The sequence below is a fragment of the Dermacentor silvarum genome, chromosome 9 (assembly GCF_013339745.2).
Source record: "Dermacentor silvarum isolate Dsil-2018 chromosome 9, BIME_Dsil_1.4, whole genome shotgun sequence".
NCBI classification, from domain to species: domain Eukaryota; kingdom Metazoa; phylum Arthropoda; class Arachnida; order Ixodida; family Ixodidae; genus Dermacentor; species Dermacentor silvarum.
The window spans coordinates 48683668-48697756 of record NC_051162.1 but is presented as its reverse complement, the minus strand read 5'-3'; the positions used below and the strand labels follow the sequence as shown (position 1 = coordinate 48697756).

At 43.6% G+C, this 14089-nt stretch overlaps 1 protein-coding gene across 4 annotated transcripts in view; it reads right to left on the bottom strand.

Moving 5' to 3' along the window:
• LOC119465226 (uncharacterized) overlaps positions 1 to 14089 on the bottom strand; it is a 34469-nt gene that overhangs the window by 11791 nt on the left and 8589 nt on the right. For 3 of the 4 annotated variants that reach the window (XM_049656027.1, XM_049656028.1, XM_037726024.2), the window contains exon 2: positions 11507 to 11593. The exons of the other annotated variant lie outside the window; for it this stretch is intronic. The gene's annotated coding sequence lies outside the window, so the exon portion shown is untranslated. The remainder of the gene's footprint in view (positions 1 to 11506; positions 11594 to 14089) is intronic. 4 annotated transcript variants of the gene reach the window in all.

The window sequence follows — 14089 nt, the reverse complement described above, 5'->3', positions numbered from 1 at the left end:
GTAAAATGTAGAAGAAATAACTCAAGAAAAATTATAAAACACTAAGTTATGACATTATTAAGTGTTGCAACATGCTAAACCTTACTGTGGGTTACACTTAAAAAACAGTAATCTCCTGCTTCACGGCTGGCCACATTGATAGGGGCTCGGCGGCGTTCGCTGCTGCATCGTCGCATGAGGGGCGGTGAGGCGAAAACACTGCAGCGCGTCTCACTACATTTTTTGACGCGCGAACATCGTCGGGGAAGTTCGCTCCATGAGGGTCGGGCTTTATTTATAGCATCACCATTCAACAAGTTTGACTTTCCCTGTTCCACATGACGATGAGGTAGGTGAAAGTTTGGGTTAAAGTTTTGTTTAACTGTAGTACAGAATAAACTGGCTCCATTTTCCTCAGTTTGCTAACACTTTCCCAATGGGTGGCCAACTAAAGTTGCTACCATTGTTTCGTTTATTTGGTCTTTCCATTTAAGTGACTTTCGTTTATACAGAGTCCACTGTATGTCGGACTTATGTACAGGGTGGTCCTTTATGAAAGGGAACGCGCGACCATGCCTGTACTCTGTGGCAGCTGCTTAGAGCGCCATCAAGTGGCAACACGACGAAGTACATCCACTTTTGACATCATCTATTGGTGGCCAGAATAACCAGGCATGGCCGATAGGCAAGCGCCTGCTGGAATTAGCTGCATCGCCCCCCTCTCTCCACATGACAGTTGCGCCTAGAATGGGGCCTGCAAAGCAGAGTCTGCCGGTAGCTGAACCGCGCTGGGTACACGAGTGCACTGGAAATGTGGAAGTGCCAACATATGCCCGGTAGTTATCAGGTACACCCGTATGTTCTAGGGCTACTTCCCGTGGAGCTCGGTCCGTCCATCTATAACGCATGACACGATGCAATCCATGCATAGGTATATATAAATGGGATCCTATGTAGGTTTATATATGAGAATGCCTGATGACTACATATGACTACAGAGATTTATGACTATAGCTATATATAGTAAGTACTGAAAAGGTAGGTATATTGGTAATTAAGGTTAATAAAAGACTAATAAGATTAATTATGCTAAAAATAGTTAAATGTAACAACAATTGAGAGTAAATAGTAGTGAGGCTAATTAAAATTAACTTATGTTAAATTATATTATTTTCAGTAACTAAGGTTCAATCAATGGGGCCTAATCAATAATAATTAAGAGTACTTGAGATTAGTTTGACGTAATAAATTAATCTTAATTATTGTTTAATCACTTATAATGCATCATGCATTTAACTAAGCCTAATGAATTAAGCAGATGTGTGCCATTATACTAATAATGAATACTAATTAATTAACGAAATAATTAGGTTTCATTACCACAGCCCGAGTTCGACCTAAGTGCATCGACTTGCTCTCTTCTAAACCGCTCTGAATAAGGCGAAGTTTATTCACGCTACGCGGGGAAGCAGGGAGCCAGAGCTGCATGCTGCAAAAAATATGCTGGAAGTACCTATTACTTACACCGTTAAAAAGTTTGCACCCTTTGAGAACAACAATCGTCATCTGCCTTGCTTGTGTTTCTGTTCTTGGAAACTCTGCGCTTCCTACTTTCTTGTCGCGAATACTATGTCATGCTGATGATGCATATGTCGTTCAAGGCCTGGAAGTATCAGGCACACCGCGTTAAAGAAAGAAAAGCCATGCAAGACAGGTGACGATTATCGTTATGGGACAAGATAAGCCCCAAAGGGTCCAAATGTTCTAAGAGCGTAGCTGGCATATGTTGACACTTCCACGTTCCCAGTGCGCTAGCGTACCGAGTGCAGTTTTCTAGCAGCAGATGCTGCACTGCAGGCCCCATCCTTTGCGCATCCATCTGGCGTGGGAGGGAGTGGAGCAGGTGCTTGCCTAGCAGCTGCATCTGGTTATTCTGGCCGCCAATAGATGACGTCAAAAGCGGATGTACTTCGTCTTGTTGCCACTTGATGGCGCTCTAAGCAGCTGCCACAGAGTACAGGCCACGCGTTCGCGTGTTCCCTTTCTTAAAGGACCACCGTGCTTTTATGTCGTTTGGGTGTGTTGTATTTAAGACTTCCCTCATTTTTTGTGATTCCTGACTAATACGTATGTACACCAACCCATAATACTTCAAGCCCCTATTGAGTTTTTGTGGAAATAAAATGAAAAGAAACAAACAGGCAACATACCACAGAAAGCATAGGGTAGACATATTAACCTAATCTTAAACCGCATGAAATGTAGAAGTAATGAAGAAAAGGAAAATAGAAGTACAGGAATAAAGACAACTTTGCTCTATGTGGGAACTGAATGATTAGTATCTGACTACTTTTGCTGTGATGCTTTGCTTTATGCTTGCATCAATTCGCAGTCCACGCCAACAGTTCCTAGATAACGAAAAGCTTCAAAACTCAGAACGCAATGTCATCGAAGATGGATGAAGCTTCCAGCGAAAAGTGTGCTTCATCAATAGATGTTTACGTACGTTAACACTTTGTGAAATTTGTGCATGCACTGAAAGGAAGGTGCATGACTATAAATGGTCAAAAATCAGTGAGCAAGAAAAATTGCAGTAGTGATAAGAAAGATTACTAGGCAAAAAATCACTGCACAGGTGCCTCATGTATTTCCCTAATGAACATAGAGTAAGCGCCGATGAATACATGTCCCCTTCAAATGCTGTGTGCACAATTCTGCATGCAACGATACATCAAAAGCGAAGGCACCGATGAAAATAATGATACTTTTAAATATGTGCTACGTGTATAGAATCATTTCTGATTGGACTTATGCTTCAACTTTGAATAATACTATGTGCAAAGTGCTTTATTAAAACGAGTTGGAAGGTACAGTCAACCACAAAAGTTTGCGGACCACGCGAGTGCGTGGCCAAGAGCCTCTTCGTGACACTTCCGCTACGTCACCAGCGATCGACAGCAGCGCTACGTTGAAGACGCATCCCTCCTTAAATCTATGGCCTGTCTATTTTCGCACTGTGCGCAAATATTTTCTACCTATCTCTTTCAACGTGACGCGCTCTTTGTTAGCCAGGGCTACTTGCTTATATTTTGAGAGCAGAATATCAGTACAAGTAATCAGACAGCGTATTCTTCGGCTGTTATCAGTTCTATTTTCGCGTAGCCACGCTGTTTTTTTTTTTCGTGAGTGCGTGAGTGAGCGGTGAGGCAGCCATGGGACACAGATGCTTAGTCAGTAGGCAGAATTTTTCCGTTCCTCCCCCATCGCTAAGTGACAGTAGCGGCCGGGATTTGATCGCCTGCGCCCAGGTTTTGCTGCGCAAAGCCCGAACCACCGCGCTGCTATAGTGGTTACATTTAGAAAAATAAGAAATAATCGGGTGCGATGACTCTTTTTATAACCCTTTGCGACACGGCGTCCTCGTTTGGGGACTCGAACTTCGGAAGCGTGTCCCACGCCACGTGTTTCTTCAAATGACCTAAAACTCAGTGTGCACATTCGTGTCCGCTTCCTGATGGGACAACTAGCGGTCAGTTAACTTCATTGTCCTGCGTATTGCTGCAGATGATCACTTTGCTGGAGACACTACCATGTTAGACAATCGTTCGACGTGCCGCGTTCCAAGACCAACGTCAAGAGTATTTTTTTTCTCCGGTCGACACGAATACAACCGAAAAAGCAAGTGTGCATGCGTTTCGGGCCTAATAGTTGATTCTTTTTATGCAAGCATTGAAGCTGACGGATTTCAGAATAATTAGATAATGAGTTATACGCTAATTAATTTTTTTTACTGAAACTCGCACAAAACAGCACATTGCTGAGTCTTCTTTCTTGGAATGTAATAGTGAGCGTCTTGAAATGATGCCATGCGCATTTGACGCATTTGCAGACAGTGCATCATAATTCGTGTCTGAAGGGGATGAATTTATTCACAAGACATTTACAGAAGTGTCATGAAACATAGGTCTCTCAATGATCTAGTAGGAAGTGAAATGTCCGCCGTTTTCTAGCACCTTATTGATGCGTGTGGGCATCGACTCGTACAAAGATTCAGTAATCTCCGGTCGACCGCGCAGGCTTTCCCATTCTTGTGCGATTGCTTGCCACAGCGTATCGGCCGTGCGGCCGCGGTTGGCTCGTGTGGACAGCCGTTTCTTCAACATGCCCCAGACATTTTCTATGGGATTCAAGTCGGCGCCACATGGAGGCCACTCAAGCTGGCAAACAGCATGTTCTTCTAGCAATGACTGGACGATACGTGCTTTATGGATCGGGCTGCGGTCGTGTTGAAAAAAATAGCAGCCGTCGCTGAAGGGACCGTCCAGCGCATACGGAACGAGGTGTCTAGTGATGACGTCACAGTACCGTGACGCAGTGAAGGGCCCTTCCAGACGCACAAGGAGACCAAGGCCATCTTTGCTGATTGCTCCCCACACGCTCACGGAACACCGTCTACTGGATAGAACACTCTGTGTGTAATTAGGCAGATATCTGCAAGAAATAGCATACAATTGGGTTCCAGCGGCGCGTCTAAAAATGTTGCGATTCCTCTTGCGTATGAACTTTATAATGCTGTTATAGAGTTGCAATAGAAAACGTGCAAACATCATTAGATAGTACTGAAAGACCCACTGGCAGCTTTTAATTAGCTTCAGAGTAAGTAGTACTATGAAACAATCGTTAATGTTTTCAACATAATACCACTACAGAAAAATCTCGTAATGTCCAAAAGCTCATTTTACGTGAAACATGTTGTGATGCAGAATTAGCTTCGTGAATTAACTGCCAATACACTGTAAACACACCTGCAGTTTAGTGGACGCCAAACCCGCTTCCGTTGGTCCCAGCGCGTGGAAAAAGTTGACTCGTCGCTAAAGATGACATCGCCCCATTTCTCTGTCGTCCAATCTTTCATTGCTGTAGCGAACATGAGTCGTTCTTGTAGCTGGCTGTCTGAGAGGCAGGGCTTCTGTGCTGCTACGAAAGACTGCAGGCCAAGCTCACTCAGCCTTCTTCTTACAGTCTCAGACGATACCGTGAGCGAGAGCGCTTCTCGGATATCCTCTGCACTTTGAAAAGGATCAGCCACGATGGCGGCCGTAATCAGGCAGTCCTCTTCCTTAGTCGTGGCCCTTGGACGCCCACTGCGCTCCATATCTGTGAATCTGTCATCGTCGCGGAAAGCTTGAATAATCCTATTCACGGCAGTCCGGCTCCTGTTGGTTCGGCGGCAGATTTCGCGCTGAGGTATTCCCTCTATAAATAAACGCACAATGTGCCTTCTTTCGTCAAGTGGAACACGCAGCGGCATCTTTCCAAATAGGCAATCACCACGTGGCCTGAAGCAAGTCTACTACGTTTTCAGCGACTGATGCGAAGATGCGCCTATGTGTGAAAGAAAATTTTCTATGCATCCGCTTTTTCTTTATTTTTGATGACAGTGAAACACCTCCCTACCCTTTCTCTCAAGACGCAGAAGCAGCAACACTCATTGGACCAAGATGCTGCCAACCAAAGTGCGCCAGTAAACGTCGCGTAAAAAAATCGTCGCAGCGCTTCGTGAAACTTATCTACCCACTGGCACACCAGTCGACAAAGGTTGCAGTGATTGCTCCGATACTGCTATCAAGCCAGATATGTGGCGGTCTTATCGCAGACAGCGCTCTGCGTTAACACAACGAACTAACAATGTCATGCACGGGAATAAAAAATTAACAGGCAGGCGAGTACCAAGAGGGCTCATATCCGGGAGAGCGCCCCTGTCGCCGCTAGGTGGCGTACCGCTAGGTGGCGCGGATAGGCAGTCTGGCACGCGCTCGCGTGGTCCGCAAACTTTTGTGGTTGACTGTACATCTCTGGGTGTTGACTCTTGGTTTTAGTATCGTCATGTAGCTGTCTTATTCATGCATAATTTCTCAGTTTTAAATCATGTATACTTTTTAACTGGCCAGATAGGTGCTTTTGAAATATGCTAGACACGAAAAAGTTAATTTTCTCATATCTCGCATTTGTATAGAGAGTTCTCGCACGAAGTCCCCATTCTGTAAACATGACAAAACTCACTAAAGAATTGAAAGTTCCCTAACTTGTTTAGCAGCCGTACACATTCCATGATTTTGAAGATACAAGAAATGTGGCGAAACAAAATTTTCAATGCCCAGAATTAACTAGCACTTGACGGGGATACTACATATTTACAAGATTAAAATTGCCCATACATTTGAAGGACAATTTGAATAAGTATGAGCAACACATAAAAATCACTTTCTCCTCCTGAAAGGTTTCAAAATCCTTTCACATTAGCAGAGTTAGCGAAAGCTAAAGTCCCCCTTGAGTTCCTCTATGTTCTTTTGCTTCTGATACTACACAGAAAGTTGAGGTGCACTACTGCAGTACGTAATTCAATGCTTATCACTTGAACGTGCTTTAATATGCTTTTTACGTGTGATAAGAAATATTTGGCACAAATTACAACAGTTACTGAGCACAGCACCAGTGACAGTGAAGTGAAGACCAACCTTTAGCATTTCTTAGGTAAACATTTGTTAGCTTGTATGACTGGAGTTGCTACTTCACATTGCAGTGAAGCTGCTTAGTGCAGTCATCAACTTGGGGCTGCCGAGTTTGTGTCTTATCATCTTTGAAATTTGCTTTTTTTCCCTCATGGCTCAATGAACATGGCTCTTGCTGTGTTGAGCTAGGACTTGGCCGATAGCCTTCGTACGCTGTCTAAATGGCATGAGGTTGGAAGAAATGTGGCACGGATTCAGTAAGACTGCAAGAAAGTATGAGCAAACTTTATAGTGACAATGTAAATTGTAAAGTTGGTGCCAGAGAGGTTCACTGAATTACAACCCATACCCAGTGACCCAAGTTGGCATTAAGGAGGTTCACCGAAAAGCGATGCATACCAGTGTTGCCAGGTCTGACGAGGCGGCGTAGCCAAAAGCTAGAGAAGTTGTAGCCCAAATGTAGCCAAACACAAAAAAGTGCAAAAAAATTTCGTAGCCAAATATAGCCATTATTATTTGCAGTTTAATTTTTGTATACATTTTCACATTCGTCTACGGCAATCCATTTTTTGCACAACCCGGTGTAACAAAATGTTCGTGCCGCCATTACGGTCGGCCCTTGACATCAACATCAGCGACATCATGCTTGCACAGAACACTTTTTCGTTGGCCCCGGAAGCTCTTAAGTTCCAGCGAATCGCTGCAGAGGACGAAATCAGTGCTTTTATTTTATGACAGATAGTACTAAGTTATTATATTTAGTTATTTACAGTTATTTACAGTTATTTACAGTAATAATATTAACAACAAACTCTGCTTTTTAGCTGTCGTGAACGCAAAATAATGTTTACCATCATCGATCTCTCACGTCATCTCTCCTACGGCGTAAAAGTTAAGCTGTCCAGCGATCTGCGACGTACTCACGGCTTCTTTTTTATGAGCTAAAACAAGTTATTCACGCTATGATATCACGTGTTATTTGTCTCATCGTCCTATCTTGTTTTCACTTTTTTAATTAGCTTGGCCCGGGTTAGCTGGTACATGATCTATACACTGTTCATTTACATCAACCTGGCCGCCATCTTAGGTCTCTAGCACGGCAAGAACATGCGTTGAATTAAAGTGTCAGACAACAGATGCCACTCGCTCTCTGAATCGGTGTAAGTGAAGCTTTAAAAGATTACTGCGCAAAATGGCACACCAGTGTAAGAAGCACGCAGTCGTTTTCGGCGACGAGCACGTCCCGAACATAACTCGCTCGAAATGGTAAAAGCCGCGACAGCACGCAAAGAGCAAAGGTAAACAACAAATTAATAACAGTGTTTATGCTGTGAAAACCGGTTCCTGTCAAAAACAAATCATGTTGATGTGCTAATAAAGTTTTAGACTAGGGGCCCCCAACGTTTGGGGCCCCAGAGAGCGTTGTGGGTGTTAGCGTTGGGTCATAAATATTAAAATAAAATATAACATTTTATGATAAGAGTAATTTAGATTTACGTGTTTAATTACAATTTAGAACTAATTCTATTAGCAGCAAGCCACTTGTCGCGGTTAGTTTTGAGTACCCAACTTCACATACCTTCACGCAGCCAAGTCTATCCGTGTTAGGCCTACGAGCCATGAATTCGGAATCAGCGGTGTCTGATGAATCAATCCTCATTACACATGTTAATTGAGAGAAAGCGATAACCTCCATCACTTCTCCTAGCTTACGAACTTCACGCGTTACCACGAATTGAGCCCAGTTCGGTGCTAGGTTAGAGCCGTCGCTTCGATGGGCGCCGCCATGATGACAAAAGCTTTTGGGGCATCTTTTGGGGCTCCTGCTAAATCGCTGAAGTAGAGTGCCTGGCGCAAAATCCAAGCACAGTTTGCGTCTTGCGCATGCGCATTGGCTTCGACGCTATTTCTTTGGGGCCCCGAAAAGTTTGAGGCCCCTATTCTAATACTCTCTAATAATTGCTGGGGTTTTACGTGCCAAAACCACGATATGACATGACGCAGTGGGGGACTCTGGATTAATTTTGGCCACCTCTGTTTCTTTAACGTACACCTAAATCTTTGTACACGGGTGTTCCTGCATTTCGCCTTGATCGAAATGCGGCCGTCATGGCCGGGAATCAAACCCTTGTCCTCCAGTCAGCAGCGCGACACCTCACCTGCTAAGCTGACACGGTGGGTGAAGTTCATGTGACGTGGTGCAGTGATGTCATCGTGGCAAATATGTTTCAATATTATCAAAATGAGTATCTGCATCCGTGAAATTACGGGCAAACCATCTAGAAGTATAAGCACCAGAACCCACCTTTGGTTCGTGGTCTTGCTCCCATTATTTTTTATACGTTCTTGCATACTTGGCCCACTTTCCCATGTTTGGATTCTCCTCTCTGAGCCTAATTCGATCTTACGTCCAACCGATCGAAACGAATCTCGAATGTAAGCACGAACAAAAATTCATCTAGCAGGTGAAGGATAATGGATGTAAAGTTTCGCGCGAGATACGTGGAGTAGGTCGAAAGCTGTGCCCGGCGCGATACTTCATCCTGAATTAAGCCATGAACACACTGGGGCGTGTCATCCACCCGTGCTTCCATTCTTTCATGTCGGCGCCCCCATCGCCCGACGGCCCCGACCCTATGTTATTGCTCTCCCTTCCTGAGCATACCCATGTTAGTACCGTGTACTGTGAAAAACCCACTACTCACAGGTTCATCCCCATGCACGGGGATAGGGTGCATAACGGCCAAGAGGGGTGTAAGTTTAAGTGCATCAAAGATCAAAGCCACCGGCTCAGACAACGGCGCAGAGAGGGAAGGGGAGGGGCGGTCATTTCGCGCACGCACACATGCACAACCGCTCTGCCGGCTCAGCCAGCTAAAACAGTGCCTTCGAGATTTGCTTCTACTCGATCGGAGCCACCTATGGAGCGTAGATTGGGCAGCACTTATAGCCCAAACAAAGCCAAGTCGCAGATTTTAAGTAGCCCAAATATAGCCACATAGCCAACTCGTCCACGTCGACGCCAAAATTTTTTTCCTGTAGCCCAATTTGGCTATATATAGCCAAACCTGGCAACACTGATGCATACTCAGTGACCCAATTTGATAAAACGGTTCGTTTCAAACATGGTTCCCTCATCACAGCAGCTGGATGCTCTACCCATTAGACCATGGAGTGCCCAATGATCCAAGTTAGGGGGAAAACGTTTAGAGACAGACAGGCAGTTACCGGAAAGCGCATAAAGTTCCGAAAGAATGTTAATCGCATTAAAAGATTTCATTCTGGGGTCAAACAATTCAAAGCTGCACAGTGGTCTACGAGGGATACTGTAGTGGCAGCTACAGGTTAATCTGGCCAATCTGGGATATATTCGTCTGCACTCAAAGCACAACAAACGAGTGTTATTGCAGTCTGTTCCTGTAAGAATGCCGCCACCACAGCTGGGAAGCAAACATGCACCTTGGGCTAGGCAGCAGAATGCCATAGCCATTGAGCCACTGCGATGCGTAATCAGTCAATCAATCAACATACTTGTTTACTGTTGGATAAAGCAGATGCAGAGCAGTGTGAGGGTGTCCTATGATATTCACATGTCTATTCCAGTGCACATCTATGACATAACACTATGGTGACCATTGCAAAGAGCAAACGTAGGGTTTTGTCTATGTAGTAGATTGGCTGTACAAAAGCCATGGTCAAGTCACCAGACAAGAAGGAAACAATCTGAATATAGGTTCAATAATTGTGAAGCACAGCATTATGAAAGAAGCAAATTTTAATCTTTCCCATCATTAGCAGTCATGCCATTTCACAGGGTAAATTTCACAGGGCAAGAGGATGTGACACTCGAGCAATTTGATGTCTCCCAGCTGTTGCAGACTGCTTACGGGATACCAGATTCTGCATAGCTGAACTGCTCTAATTAAGAACCAATTCTTTGAAGCTACTGATTACTTAAAATGCCCCCCCCCCCCTCTCAAAAAAAAAATCAGGTCCAGGTATCGTACCTTACACTTTTCCACGACATTACAACTGACAACACCTGAAACTCCGGGTGCCGTCATACATGTGTTGCGTGCAGCAGATTATGGGGCTGCAGATACATGTGTCTGAATACTCAAGCAGCTTTGAAAAACCAGGCGTCTTAAGAATTTATTCATAGGTGCATTAACAGCATTACATTTGTATGGGACACAGTATACTTGAGAGCAGAGCTGTCAGATGTGCTGACATGTAACTTTCAATTATGTCTATTCTACATTGCTTCACTTTAGTTCCTTCCCTCTCACTTTGCTTTTTTTTATTCTGCGAAAATTGGCCGATCCCACGTACGTGTGGGAATTGGTTATAAGCAAAGCTTCTTTATAACGTTTACTGAAACGTCTTCATTTCATTTCTCCTTCACTCCTATGTAGCTCGACGCTCTTCTGTACACTGTGGTCCCTTTCTGTTTCCTTCACTTTTCGCTCCACTCTCGGCTGCTTCTGATACGGACTCCTTCACTTCTTGTTCTACTTGTCTATGTCAAAGAATATTCAGATACCTGTGGCCCAAGTTGTCTATTCTGGCACATACTCAGTGTCCCAAGCTGTACACACATCAAGACAGTAGCAGCTAGTACTCGCAAAGTGCGGGGAAGAGGCAAAGGAAGCTTCGCTTCAAGATGTGGACAAATCAGCAGCAGTGAGGTTGTTTAAGATGAAGCTCAAGTAATGTTCAAGTAAAGTAACGAAGTGAGCCTAGCATTAACAGAAGCCTAATGTCTTACAATATTCTCAACGAGGAAAAAAAGGCCAAGGTATTGTGCATTGACCATTCCTTCTTGTAGAGCCAATCTACTGCACAGATAAAACCCTGTATTTTCTCTGTGCGTGCAATGCAGCATTCTGCTATGGCATATGTGTACACTGGAATGCCCGCGCTTGCACTAGGGTCGCGTGGAATGACACGAGTGTTTACACAGCACGACATTGACATGAAAGGAAACAAAAGCAATGAAATAGAGCAAATCTCACTGTGTCTCAGCATGGCATTCGCTGGCAGATGGCTAGCAGAGGCCCAGGACTGTAGCCCATGGAAACCAGGTTACATCCGCCTTGGGCCTGATCGACAGAAAGAAATTCAGTTTGCTGTTTTTCATTTCTGAATGAGAGGAGCACTCATTATACACAATCACATGCAAAATTAAGAAAGATTATCATAGGTGGAACTAATATCAATGCATATCTGCTACAAGAATGACTGGAATTAGCCAATACCAGTCTTTTCTTTCCAATATAATAATTTCTCATCAGTACAGGTTGATGGAAACAGGTGAGACTAAAAATAAAAAGAAAACACCTGACGTGGGTTTCATCCCTTCACTACTTGGTACAGTTTACTCATCTGAATATACAATCTATACAATACAACATAATATATTATATAATACATATAACCCCATGGCAGTGGCGCACCGACGGGGGGGGATTCGGGGGTTGTAACCCCCCCCTGAGGCCGACTTAACCCCCCCTTTTGTTTAACCCCTTTTCTTTCCTTACGCATTTGAGTACTGTAATTAAAGTGTAAGACACGCAATCGTCTGCACACTCGCAAAAAGCGCATTTTTGGACAATTTCCCGTGAAGAAATCGAAATTAGTGCTGTTTAGATGGTATTGGCAAACTGTCAACCCCCCCCTGGCAGAGATCCTGGGTGCGCTACTGCCCCATGGTGGGTTAAAAAGAAAAAAAGTAAACCAAAGTACCCCAGCCCATGAATATACAATACAGTCGAACCTCGATACAGCAAGCACATATCTAACGAAGTAGATCTAAAATGTTCTTGCCAACATCAGTGCATAACAAAAAAAAACCCGCTGTGGTTTCTCAGTGGTTATGGTGTTGGGCTGCTGAGCACGAGGTCGCGGGATCGAATCCTGGCAGCCGCATTTCGATGGGGACGAAATGCAGAAAACACCCGTGTACTTAGATTTAGGTGCACGTTAAAGAACCCCAGGTGGTCCAAATTGATCTGGAGTCCCCCACTACGGTGTGCCTCAAAATCAGCTAGTGGTTCTTGCATGTAAAACCCCATAATTATTATTAGTCTATAACAAATGCATGCTTAAATGAATATTAAATATAACCAAAGCTTTTTCATATTAGAAGCAACTTTATAAGGATGAGGCTTGACTGTGTAAGAAAGATTTTTACCTCAATTATCAAAAACTATGGTTGAGTACAAAATAGAATTATGAGCTACACAAATGCAAGCGTAGGCACACACAAGCTGCATACCATGTGCTACAGTGTGCAACTGTTCTCTGCCGTTCCATCATGAAAAGAACACTATTTCTCCTCCCCCTTTCCCCAGCTAAACCTGCACATCATGATAACAGATTCATGAATGTGCGACTAGATCAGTGGTACTATAACGTTGCGATGACACCATTCAACATACATGCCAACAAAGACATCAAATGCAGCTATGTTTTGACTATACATGATTTGTTAGCGTGCTATCATTAAATGCTTTTGGTCTCGTCGATTTGTCTTGGGAACCTAAACGCTATCAATAGAGGGTGCTTTTCTAATAAAACTGCTTCGAAAATGGAATTGAAATTTAGCGAGCCAAGCTAAATTTCAAGATTTGTTTAAGTTGGCCGGAATTTAGGAATACTTTCAGTCGAATGTAATAACGCAATTGCATGTAGTTAGGTCCTGCAATTGCTTCAGCACCCCTGTAACCATCAAATAGGAAAATAAAAAACTGCCAAAGCAACACACGGACTATTTTAGATGCTGTAGGTTCAATTCCGACCACCTAGGGCTCTTTAATGTACACCTAAACCAACAAGTAAACAAGAATTAGTTGATCGGCTAGTTAATTTGACATACTAAAGCACCATCGAAGCAATGACAAGGACACAAGAAACATAAAACTGGCGCAATAAGCACTCCGTGGCATCGTTTCTTTTTTTTTCATTGTTTATGTACTTGTTTTTCCTATATTGCTTAGTACACACCCACATTTGCATTCCGCCTTAATCTGAATGTGTCTGCCATTGCTGGAACTGAAACCTGTGATCTTAAGCTCAGTAGCAGAACACCATGGTACCCACCATGAAACACCCTGGTGGGTACTCCATTCAGTGTAAGTCAAGGTAATCTGTGATGTTGGAATTTTTCTATTAGTGGTTCTCAATGTTTCACGCTTTGTTCAAATTTGTTGGCTGTGTGTGATTACTGATGTATGCCACCATAACATAATGTCTTGAGACCTTTACACTAGTAGAAATGGAATGTCAGTGCTTGCACGCTTCGCCAGCTATACACTGGTTACCACCTGAGCAGTCACCTAAAACTATGCAAGCTTCTATTACAGCAATGACTGTAGTGAATTCCTTCAGGTCCCCATTTGCGCATAGGTTGTGCTGCAATATGAATTACCTTGTGCGACTTCCATAATCAATTTAAGCACTTGCACACATGTTCGAATGTTTAAACACTCACAGTGATTGTAATACATAAGCTGTACTCATAAAGTATTCTACTACAAGCATATGTCTTTTAACCTTTCTTAAAGCACGAGCTCACAATTTATACAGTGCTTCCCCGC